Here is a 12,087-nt window from a genome sequence, read left to right as displayed (position 1 = left end):
CAGAGAGAGACATAGAGACAGAAAGCGAGAAATCACCCCCCAGGGGGGATGGTCACGCCGCAATCCCTTCTCCTCCATTCTCCTCTTGGGATCCTGGGCACGCATGCACACGCGCCCAGCGTGAGTTTTAAGCCACCGGGTCCGGGACACGAACTATGATCGACTACGTGGGAGTCCAGCGACATAGCCATTACGCTAACTGCTGGTTCCCTGTTTTGGTCTATTAATTAAAGGGAGACTTTGCAGAAGAGAGTGTGAGAAAGTCCCTCAATTTAGAAAAAGAGAGAAAGAGGCTATCTTTCTTTTTCGTCAAGACATTGCTACTGTATGATACTCTTGTCATAGCTCTTGCTGCCTCAGAAGAAAGACAGAACCAAAGATGGCAGAGAGGACAGATGAAGGCAGTCTGCTGCTGGATGACATTAAAAGGTTGGCTCAATTTTCAGGCAGACCTCTGAGTTGACTATTCACATGAAGTAATACCTTGTTTCTGTAATTGCCAGAGGTGACATGCACTTGCTAGAGAGAGAGAGCTATATGGAAACAGAGGAAGAGGGAGTGGGAGAAAGCACATGGTTATGCCACAATACCATTTCCATCTTTTTATCTCTTTGGGATATAGGTCATGCATGCACGTGCATCTGGCATGTTCATCAAGCCACTGGGGCCAGGACTCACACCATTATCAGCCATTTGGGATCCAGTTCATTTAACTGGATACTAGGTTAGGAAGCCAGACAAAGATAATATATTATCTTATTGTTCTAACTATTTAGTTTATTTAGTTTATTTCATTTGCAAATGAAAATACTTTCACTGATGCAAAAATACACAAAACTGAAGTTCTAAAGAGTGAGTCCATCCTAATCTAACTCACTACCCTTATCCCCAGTGCCCAAGTTAGTGTTTAATTTCTATCAGGAGAAAACATCTTGAAAATTTTAATGTTTAAATACATTTTTTAGAGATTACTTGTCCACCCTGGTACCACTCTCACTGGTACATAATCAACTGGGAACTATTAAGAGTAAATATTTAGGGAAAAGGAGACCAAAGCCTTTCACTTTGAGATATAAGAGAGCATGTGAGAGGGGCTGGAAGGTGGCATGGTGGTTAAGGTGGCTGGGCTCCTACATAGCTGACTGCAGATCGGGTCCCAGTCTTGGCAGCTTGCTTTCTCACTTTCCTTTTCTCTCTCGGTCTCTCTCTGTTCAACTTCAAAATAAATAAATAAATAATAGCAATGAATAAAATTTAAATTTAAAAAAGAGAGTATGTGAGAGATAAGGGCAGAACTGCAAGTCCAGAAATATATGCTTCTATTTCACCTGTAGGCAGACTTGAATTCATCTCATGGTCATGGGGAGACAACATGAGATCTGCAAATTTAAAAATCCTCATAACGCATAGCCTTACCTTGGAAGAATTCTCAGTCTAGTCAGGAAGACAAAACATCTAAATAGGAAAGAGTTCATAACAATACCAAGCGATGTGTTACATAGCTAAATGCATTACTATGCAAAATGATTTACAGTAAGATATCTGTATGTGAAAGGTGCCCATACTTCATCTTTGAATGAATGGGCCCAAGAGGAGACATCCAGACACATTAACTAAAGTGACTCCCTTCTTCACTGTCAGAATAAGCAATATCTAAGAAACTTGATAAATAGTTCTTGAAACAGATTGGCACCAGAAAATCTTGGACATCCCAGCCTTCATCTTCTGAGGACACATTTCCCATATTTCTCCAAAGTGACGGAGATAAATGACAGAAGAGAGTTGTGTAAGATAGGAACACAAGATCAAACAGATATCTTCTCCCCTGTGGTTCCATGCCTGTGCTCAATTCACTGCAACACTGAGATGCCCTCTCACCTCACCTACACCTGTTAAAAATGTATCCCATCCAGTTTAACTAAGAGGCCTTCTAATAAATCTACCCTGATCCTCACTTTCTTCTCTGAAATTTATTCATCCTTTGTACTTCTCTAATGGCACTTATCTTTTAGATTTTGTGTCTGAGTTATTTGTTCACCTCCAACTATGTAAGCTAAAAGTGTCAGCCCTCATTTTCCCAGCTTCCCTTCCAGCTAGGATTCAGACATGTGACTTGGACCTAGACAATGAGATGCCTTTGCACAAAATTTCATGTCATGAATAAGAATTCATGGCATGAAGAAGCAAGAATAGATCATCCTTTCTGCAGAGGGTGGGCAGCAGTAACATCCATTTCTCAAGGGCAGCAGTGGAAGACTCCCTAGGAGTGGTGGCCAGGTCTGGAATTAGTGATGGTGACCGAGCACACAGACTTCTGTGGTTAACAGCAGTGACAGTTATGCTTTGTGATACTAGTTGTGACATGGTTTGACTTTACTCCTGGCTGCCCCTAGCTTCCTTGTCCCTTCTAACTTCTGTTCTCCAGCTTTCCTACTGATTGCATGTTCCCTGAGACCCAAGAATCTTTTCAAGAAATTCCTTTACTACATACATCGACCAGAGGTAGTTTCCATTACTTTATGCTAAGAAACCTCACAAATGTTCTGGTATTGATAAAGAAGTTATTGAGTATCTCCCTATGTATGAAAGAGCTTTAAAAAGTTTGTGGAAAATACAAATAAAATTCAAGATTACTTTGGTGCAAAATTTTTTAATTCCATGAATAGTTTTTTCATAATACGCATTTCCCATAAACTTTGTGAAGAACTTGGTATGTTGACCTAAAACACAAAAAGTTCATGGGAAATGCATATTATGCAATGCATATTTTGACCTAAAACATCAGGTAGGTATGTGTGTCCAAGATCCTGACTAGCTGCAAGGTTGGGGGAATCATAACCCTCTTGAGGGACTCTCTCTCTCTCTCTCTTTCTTTCTCTTCCTCATACTTACTCTCAAAATAAATCACATAAATAGTACTTTCTTAAAGAAGAGCATTTTCAGGTCACTCAAATTGATTAGTGATAAGTCGGAACTAGGTTATGGTCTTTTAACCCTGAGAAAGTTGTACCTTCAGCCTTAAAGGATTGAAACAAGCTCATCAGTCAATCAATGTGTCAGCCAAGTATTTTTTTAAGCCTCTGCAGGATCCTTAACATTGTCTTAACCCCTGCCACTTGAGATGTATAAAAAACATTTAACATTGTCACTGTCAACAGAATCTTACTCTCCAAATCATTCTGATGTAAAGAGACCAAACAGGTCCCAAGTTGGAAGAAGAGAGGACAGAAGTTCTCAAATTTTCATTTCTGCAGAAAGTACATGCTTCCTACTTCCTCAGGTACATAACACATAAATCCTCATTACGTCCAGAGAAGGATCCCAGTCTAAGCAAAACTATGCATTTGGAGGATCTATTTCTAACACTTTCTTTAATGACTATCTTCTCCCTTTGGTAATCTTTTTGGCCTCTTCTTCCATCTTCTACACATCTAATAATGCATTTCATAGAACCCTGGGAAATGCTTTTCTAAGCTTCTTCACAGTAAATTGTTAATGATTGATAATGGCTTAATATTTTACCTGTCCCAGCAGAACCTTCAAAGAGGAAAAATTGCATAGAACCAGAAGCATCTCTTTAGGTAATGCTTTTTATTTGAGTACACCTTTATTCCTCCCCACCTAAAAGCATATCTACCCATGAAAGGCATTCACATGCATGTGCACTCTGAGTAGTTAGGTCTCTTCCTATTTCTCATTGGCACGGTTCCCTTTATTCTTGTTCTGTTTCTGTGTCCTTGAGCAATCTGTCTCATAACTGCAGTCACACTTGGCAGCTGCTCTACAAGGTTGTCAGAGATTGAAATATAGGTCACGCTTCCAACATGAGCATCAGGGCCCATGGCTTGTCCTTTGAATGGATTTGGGGCCAGCTTTGTACTTGCTTACAGTGTTGAATGTACCATGGGTTGTTGGATTGCCTTAAGGGCTTGAGTCAGAAGGTTATGGAGATGATTTGGAGCCTCAGACACCATTGTCTTTTGTCACTGATTTTGTGACTAGCTATTGTGCTGAGAAAGAAATCAATTCTTGGCCTCTCTGAAAGCTTTGAATAGCTTATTACATCCTAGGTTAAAAAGGAAGAAAGAAACATAATTTTGCAACAATTATTTGTAAATTCAATGTGCAAATAGTGTTTATTAAACAAAACTGAGTGTTTATTAAAGTTCATATCCACTTGTCTTGATCTGGGGAGAGGACTTCATCTGGTAATACGGCTGTTAGGAATTGCTCTGGGCAAAAATTTTAACAAACAAAAACTGTCAATCATAATAAGGTCTACAAGTTTCTCTGGTAGTCACACACACACACATACAAAAAATCCAGAGCGTGTCACACTTTGTCTAGAGAATTTGTTTCCATGCCCCTGTTTATAGATTAACTATCACAGTGTTTAATATATCAGCTACCCATATTCAAAAAATTGAAGAATAATATCTATATTATCTATATCTGTATAAATTTATATAAATATATATATTACATATATACATACATTTGTGGGCATAAACACGTACATATACAAATAATTATATATGAGATAATTGGCTTCTTACATGGTATAAATTTGCCCTTTAAATATTATTTTTGCTTTAAAAATTTTAAGATTAATGGGGCCAACAGGTGCTGTGGTGGTTAAGACGCTGGACACTCCCACATGACTGGCCACAGTTCAAGTCCCAGACTTGATGATTTGCTTTCTCAATTTCTCTTTCTCTCTGGTCAAATTTTAAAAATAAAATGAATGAAGGAATAAATAATTTTTTTAACAATTATAAGATTAATGTATTTAGGTGGGTTTTTTTTTTTTTACCCTTCTCCTCCCTTGGAATATACTGCATATGCCAAGAAGTCTTCATTTTCTTCCATGTTTGTGCTATCTTAGCAGTATTCTTGCTGAATTTTTGTGTTTCTTATTTGAATTCTAGCCAACCAATTATATTTATTTAAAGCAGCAGCAACATTACTTTAAAACTCCAGACTTTCAAAATTTACTTTTAATTTTTGTTTCATTCTCCTCTGGATAGTTTTTAATCACATACATAGTTCTTTCTCTAACATTTTTATGTAGGTAGAGATTTTCTAATTCCTCTATCTTAAAAACCCTTTTTTTGGGGCTGGCAGGTGGTGTGGTGGACAGACTTACAATTTGTGTATTCTGGGCTTCAGATTGCTCCATTTTGCTTCACTCTGTAAGTCATTCTCATTCATTTGATTCTTGTACAGAAAATTGGCCTACGCCTCTTCTAATAATGACTGCTATCTCATTTGTTTGTTTTTCGAAATATATTTACTTTTTAATGTCTTGTTACCATTTTTTTTTTTTTTGGAGAGTTTTCTTTTTTTGCTATAGGGCGCGTGCGCTCGCCAGACAGAGAGAGACATAGAGACAGAAAGCGAGAAATCACCCCCCAGAGGGGATGGTCACTCCACAATCCCTTCTCCTCCATTCTCCTCTCGGGATCTTGGGCACACACGCACACGCACCTGGCGTGAGTTTTAAGCCACCGGGTCCAGGACGCAAACTGCGGTTGACTACGTGGGAGTCCAGCGACATAGCCATTACACTAACTGCTGGTTCCCTGTCTTGTTACCATTTTGATGAGATGTTGTAAAAGAAAGGAAGCCAAACTTTGACCTTGTTTTCATTTTTGTCCTGAACTAAAATAAATTTAAGACATGATAATAGGTACAACTTGAAATCAATGACAAAAACAAAAACAACAAAAAACAAACAAACAGAAAAAAATGCTTTTTACTTAACTCATTTGGATTTTACTGCATAAGTGTCCTGGTAGTAGAAACAGTTCATTTCAGAGCCCTGAATTACATACTGTAATCTAGATAGGTGAACTTAGATAAAATCACTCTTTCATTTTAAACTTACCCAGTCATTTCTTTTGAAAGAATTATTTATTTAATTTTACTATTATTGTTTAAATTGTTCTCATCAGAGAGAGAAACAAAGAGAGAAAGTGAGGAAACAAGTCAGCAGGTCTGGAACTCAAACCAGTCAGCCATGTGGAAGTCCAGTGCCTAATGCACCACACCACCCGATTGCCCTCTCTCTAATCTAACTTGGGTTAGGTCATAGCTCATTGTGCCTTAATTTTGCCTTTGCCTTATGATACAAGATGTTAAACATTTTCCACATGCTTTTTAGTTATTTATATGTCTTCCTTTGAAAGCTGTCTCTTTGGATGGATTGCCCATTTTCTAAATTGGATTATTAGGGGGTTTTTTTGCAGGTGAACTGTTTAATCTCCTTACATATTTCTGGTAGTCAACCTCTTTTCTTAAGTACAGTTTGCAAAAATTATTCTCCTATTGTGTGGGTTGTCTCTTATTTATTGTTTCATTTGCTATGCAGAACATTTGATGTAATTCTAGTTTTCTGTTTTTTGGTGTTGTTTCCTATTCTTTAGACTTTTAAGAAATCTTTGCCTACTCATGAAGTATTTCCCTTGTATTTTCTTCTATTAGTTTTATAGTTTTGGGTTTTATGCTTAAGTCTTTCATTCATTTTGAGTTAATTGTTGTAATAGGTAGAGATGTATGTCTAATTTCATTTTTCTGCAAGTGACTATCCAGTTTTCCCAGCATCATTTATTGAAACAACTATCTTTAGGACTAGCAGATGGCATAAAGTTTACATTGCTGTCCTCCTATATAGTCAACCGCGATTTGAGTCTGGGGCCTAGTAGCCTAAAAGTCATGTCCAGTGTGTGTGCATGCATGCCCAAGATCCTGAGATGAAAATGGGGAAGAAGGGATTGTGGTGTGACCCTCTGAGGGGGTGATTTCTCTCTTTCTGTCTCTTTACCTCTCTCTGCCTCTCCAGTGAGTGCATTCTCCCTATACCAAAAGTCTCTCTTTAAAAAGAAAAAGGAAAAAGAAAGAGAAAGAAAGGGGAAAGAAGAAAGAAAGAGAAAGAAAGAAAGGGAGAAAGAAAGAAAGAAAGAGAAAGAAAGAAAGAAAGAAAGAAAGAAAGAAAGAAAGAAAAGAAGAAGAAATAGAGTAGACTATCTTTTCTCCACTAAATTGTCTTGTGATTTTTGTCAAAAACAGTTGACTATAGGTTGTGTGTGTATTTCTGGTTTCTCTGTTTCATTCATCTATGTATTATTGTGCCACTTCCTTTTGGTTATTATGGCTTTCCAACCTACTTTGAAGTCAAGTACTGAGATACCACCATTTTAATGTGACATAAATGTTAATTTTTTGATGCTCACCATTCTGTAAATATTTATGCATATTCCCACATGCACTTTATTTTTAAAAATTTATTTGTTATTATTATTACTTTTAAACTTGCTATAGGGCACATGCGCTTACCAGGGAGAGACAAAGAGAGAGAGGGTAAGTGAAAAAGCAAGCCACCAAGTCTGGGAGTCGAACTGAAATCAGCCATGTGGAAATCTAGCACTTTAATGACCATGCGACCCGTTGCCACCCCACAACATGCACTTTAAAGCTAGTATAAGGCAAAAGTCTTGTAAGTATATCCAAGAATACCAGGTGTCAAATATATCAGTGGAAGCCAATTTTGTGATAACATTGTTTTTCTCTCAATTTATCTCTTAAACTACTCAGGCCAGAAAAAAAAAAAATATATATATATATATACACACACAAATATATATATATTATAGGTTATATATTATATATTATATATATATAGAGAGAGAGAGAGAGAGATGAAAATTTTTTGTAAACCTTTGCATTTTAATAATTAAAAAAACCTATGCAATATTTAGGCCCTATTGAGTCAGCTTGCCTTATTTCTGGGTAAATATTGATATATGTCAACAACATGTAAATATAATTCTCTTCCTCATTCCTACTTTTAAAATGCATCAGTTTTACCCAAATTCTAAAAAAGATGGAATCAAGCAATTTTCTGGCCTTGTCTTGGGAGAATCGTATGAGTGTAGATTAAAGTATTTATCATGCATCACAGCTCTCGAGTTAAATTGCAAAATACTGCATTGAATGAAAAAATTTAAAATGGTAACTGAAATCTTTTAAAATACTTCTTTTATATTTCATTAATAATTTTCTTTTGCATAATTTCTTTCCACATTGGATTAGCAAGTTGCTATCCTACAATGAGACATTCTTGGAATCTTTAAGGTCTAAAAGAGCTCTTGATCAGGTTTACCTTGGCAGATAGGGTAATGCAGTTCCTCAGTAAAAAGATAAATCAGAACGTTCTACCTTTAATACTATAAGAGCCATGTTCATGGATGTACCAAGACAAAAAAAAAAATGATAAACGAGTGAATGAATAAATTAATACTTATTAGAATCCTAAAGTAATCATTTTTTGTAGTCTTTCCTCTGTGTTTAAAACTAAAAACAAGAAAAAAAGAGCTTACTTCTTTGGAGTAAGGCACTTCAGTTCTTATCTTAATAAAAAAGACTTGGGTCTTTACCGTGGCATACCAGTCCTCCATGAATTTACCACTTCCTATCTGTAGTCTCATGACTTCAACTCCTGCTTCTCTGTCAGGTGTGTAACTGTGTAGCAACTATAATACTTGCAGCTCTTACTGTATAGCATCAATGTGTTTTTTTGTTTGTTTGTTTGTTTTTATGAGACAGTTTTGCTATAGGGTGCACACAGGGCACTCGCTATTTTGTTTCCATGTCTTTTCTCTCCGTGTACTATAAATACGAGCTCATGGTCTTAAATACAGAGCTCATGGTCTTTTTAAATACTTTTTTTTTTTTTTATTACCAGAGGGTGCATGTATTTGTCAAAGAAACAGAGAAGGGAACTGGGGAAGGGGAGAGTACCCCCAAGGGGGCATGGCCAAACTACAGTCTTTTTTCCTCCATTTCTCTATCCTGGCAGCATTTGAGACACATACTCAAACATACTCAGCCTTTCAAGGTGCGAGGACTGGAATTCAAACCACATGGGATGTGGCTCCCTTACCCATTGCATCATGGAGCTGGCCCAAGCTCATGGTTGTTTTGTTGGTTTCTTTATTGTTAGGCTTTTTCTGAAGGGCAAGTATTCTCTCTGGAGAGAGAGAAAAACAATGATAAGGAGATTGAGAAATCATCCCCCTGGAGAGGTTGGCCATATCATAATCCCTTCATCTTCCATTCTACTTTCAGTATTTTGGGCATATACACACATGCACCCAGCATGACTTCAAGCTGCAGACTTTGGGACTTCAGGTATAGTGGACTATGTGGGAGTCCAGTCCCTTAGCCATCATGAAACCTACTGGCCCTCACAAGCTCATGATTTTAAATGTTACCACTTTCTACTTTGTCCACTATGTAAGAGGTCACCGCTACCTTCACCTGCCTAATCTTCTACCTTTTTTATGTTTCTTTATATACATAAGTACAGCACACTCAAATGAGAAAAAAGTTATGTACACATATTAACATATGCTAAAAGTATTAATCCTGATTTTTTTAAAAGTACCTTCATGATAAGGAAACTAAGGGTCAGCAGGTGGAATGGTTGTTAAGGTGCCGGACTCCCACATGACCTGACAGCTTGAAATTCACACGTGGTGCATGTGTGTGAATGTCCAGAATCTCAAGAGGAGAATCGAGAGGAAGGGACTGTGGGATGGCCATGCCCCGGAGGGAGGATCAGGATGGCCTGATGACCCTGATCGCCAGTGATTCTCTCTCACTGTCTCTCTCCAGCAAGCACATGCGCCCTATGACAAAAACCTTTAAAAAAAAAAAAAAGAAGGAAAGAAAATTAATCTCTCAGTTTGTGTTGCAAATCTATTGGGCTTTGGGATGCAGAAACTAGTTTAGCTGGAATAATTCATATAGAAATTATGTCCGAATGTCTAATGCTGCGGTGGCGTAATGTTATATTCATACAATCATTAGCTTCTTATTAAGCTCTGGATTTATACTAGTGAAGTAGATGTGTGTGGCCAAATCCAGAAGTAATTCCAAGTCCGTCGACAGTAGAGTAGATAAATAACATAGTGGGTCAAAAAATGGAACACAGCAATGGAAATGGGCTATCACTACTCATAATAATTTGGATGACTGCTCTGAACATTTAATGAAGTTAAATTTGTAAATTAAGGAATAAACTCAGTATCATTCTAATGATTTAACTGTCCAAAATGTGAAAATTGAGTAATTATTATTTACAGATGAATATAGCAAGTATGGAAATTATGTTTTAAAGTCAGGCTACTGGTTATCTCTTGGAGGAAGAAGACAAATTTGACAATGGAGGGGGTCTCTGGGAAATTTAAAAGTCCTGGTTACATTCTACTTTAAGTGCAAGGCAAGTAAAGGAGTATTTATCTTTCTTTATATATTATACACACATATCATATATGGCGCAGATATATTAGTGTACATAATATGCATATCTTCATATATGTGTGATAGAGTTCCTAATTTCCTTCATTTTTTTTTTTTAGAGGTTTTTGCTATAGGGTGCGTGTGCTTGCCAGAAAGAGAGAGACAGAGAGACAGAAAGCTAGAAATCACCCCCCAGGGAGGATGGCCATGCCTCCAATCCCTTCAAGCCCTTCTCCTCTATTCTCCTATTGGGATCTTGGGCACGCACACACATGCACCTGGCGTGAGTTTAAGCCAACGGGTCCGGATCTCCCACCGCGATCGACTACATGGGAGTACAGTAACATAGCCATTATGCTAACTGCTGGTCCCATTTCCTTCTTTTAAAAAAAAGAGAGAGAATTTTGCTATAGAGCATGGCATGCGTGCACTGGAGACACACAGAGAGAATAACAGAAAGCGAGAAATCACCCCCGTAGAGGTGATGGCCACACTGTAATCCCTTCTCCATTCTTCTCTTGGGAATTTGGGCATGCGCATACACACACACATACACACACACACACACACACACACACACACACAGAGTGTGAATTTTAAGCCGCTGGGTCCAAGACACAAACCATAGTTGACTATGCGGGAGTCCAGTGATGTAACCATTACAGAATCTGCTGGTCCCAGTGTTCCTAATTTCTTTTATGATGTCACACTTTTCATCTAAGAAGCAATGCTATAATTTGTTATTGTTACTTTTATGAATCGGGAGTTTCAAAATACGTGTTGAATAGTCTCCGAACCTGCCAGCCCCCGATAGGCTAAGTGAATTGGTAGAAAGCTGGGAGAGCTATTTCAGTCAGTTGGCCATCAAAGCCAATCATCGCAGCTGACGTTCCTAACTAGCAATCTGTGCCCGTTGTTAATGTGAGACAGGCGAGCCAATTGCTTGAGACCAGGTTTTATTAATTTATATTAAAATTTTGCCTTAAACAACCACGTTGGAGGATTAAGAAAATAAATAGGATGACCTGAAAATGCCAAAAGGAATTTAGAATATTTTGAAGCCAGTGCTTTTCAAAACATAACCTGTTACTCAGAATGATTTAGAAATCAAAAGCCTATTGAGTGCACATCATTTCTGGCAATTGTATAATTCATAAATAGACAAATGGCTTAAGAAACCTGGTGGAAAAAAATGTACTCCCAAGGAGGTATCATCTATGCCAAGTTTACTGCTGAGATCATAAACCAGTGACAATAGGGGTTAATAATAGAAATGTTGGTAGTCCTCTACTTATAATAGAATGAACAGCGCTGCTATAATTACGATTTCCTTTCCCCCCCTGTTATATAGAAATGAATCAATATCCAAGTAGAAAGAGGATAAAAATGTCTTCAATAATTTGCTCTGCTCTTCAAGAGAATTGGCTTCTTAGGTCTGCCAGTCAATTGTATCATTCAAAATTATTACAAAGCTATTTATCAAATAGTGTAAATTAAAAATTGTTTTGACCTATTGAAGGCTATTTTATGTGATTTTTCAGTAAAGACTGAATAATCATGCACAATTTCCTTTTCTTTGCTAAGTTACTTTAAAAAAACAATCAATATGTAATTTCAGGGGATGTTTAGAGGAATCGGGTCCTCGTGTGTTCTTTTACTAAGTTATGCTGACACCAAGACTCACACACAGATACTCCTCTCCCTGCTTTGTCTTCTTATTAATTAGGTCCAGTAAAACATTTGATTAGTGACTTCAGAAATACCTGATATATTTCACATGGACTA

This window comes from Tupaia chinensis, unplaced genomic scaffold (genome assembly GCF_000334495.1).
Source record: "Tupaia chinensis unplaced genomic scaffold, TupChi_1.0 Scaffold000251_1, whole genome shotgun sequence".
In the NCBI taxonomy this organism is placed as follows: Eukaryota; Metazoa; Chordata; class Mammalia; order Scandentia; family Tupaiidae; genus Tupaia; species Tupaia belangeri.
Note: the sequence above shows the minus strand (reverse complement) of the source record.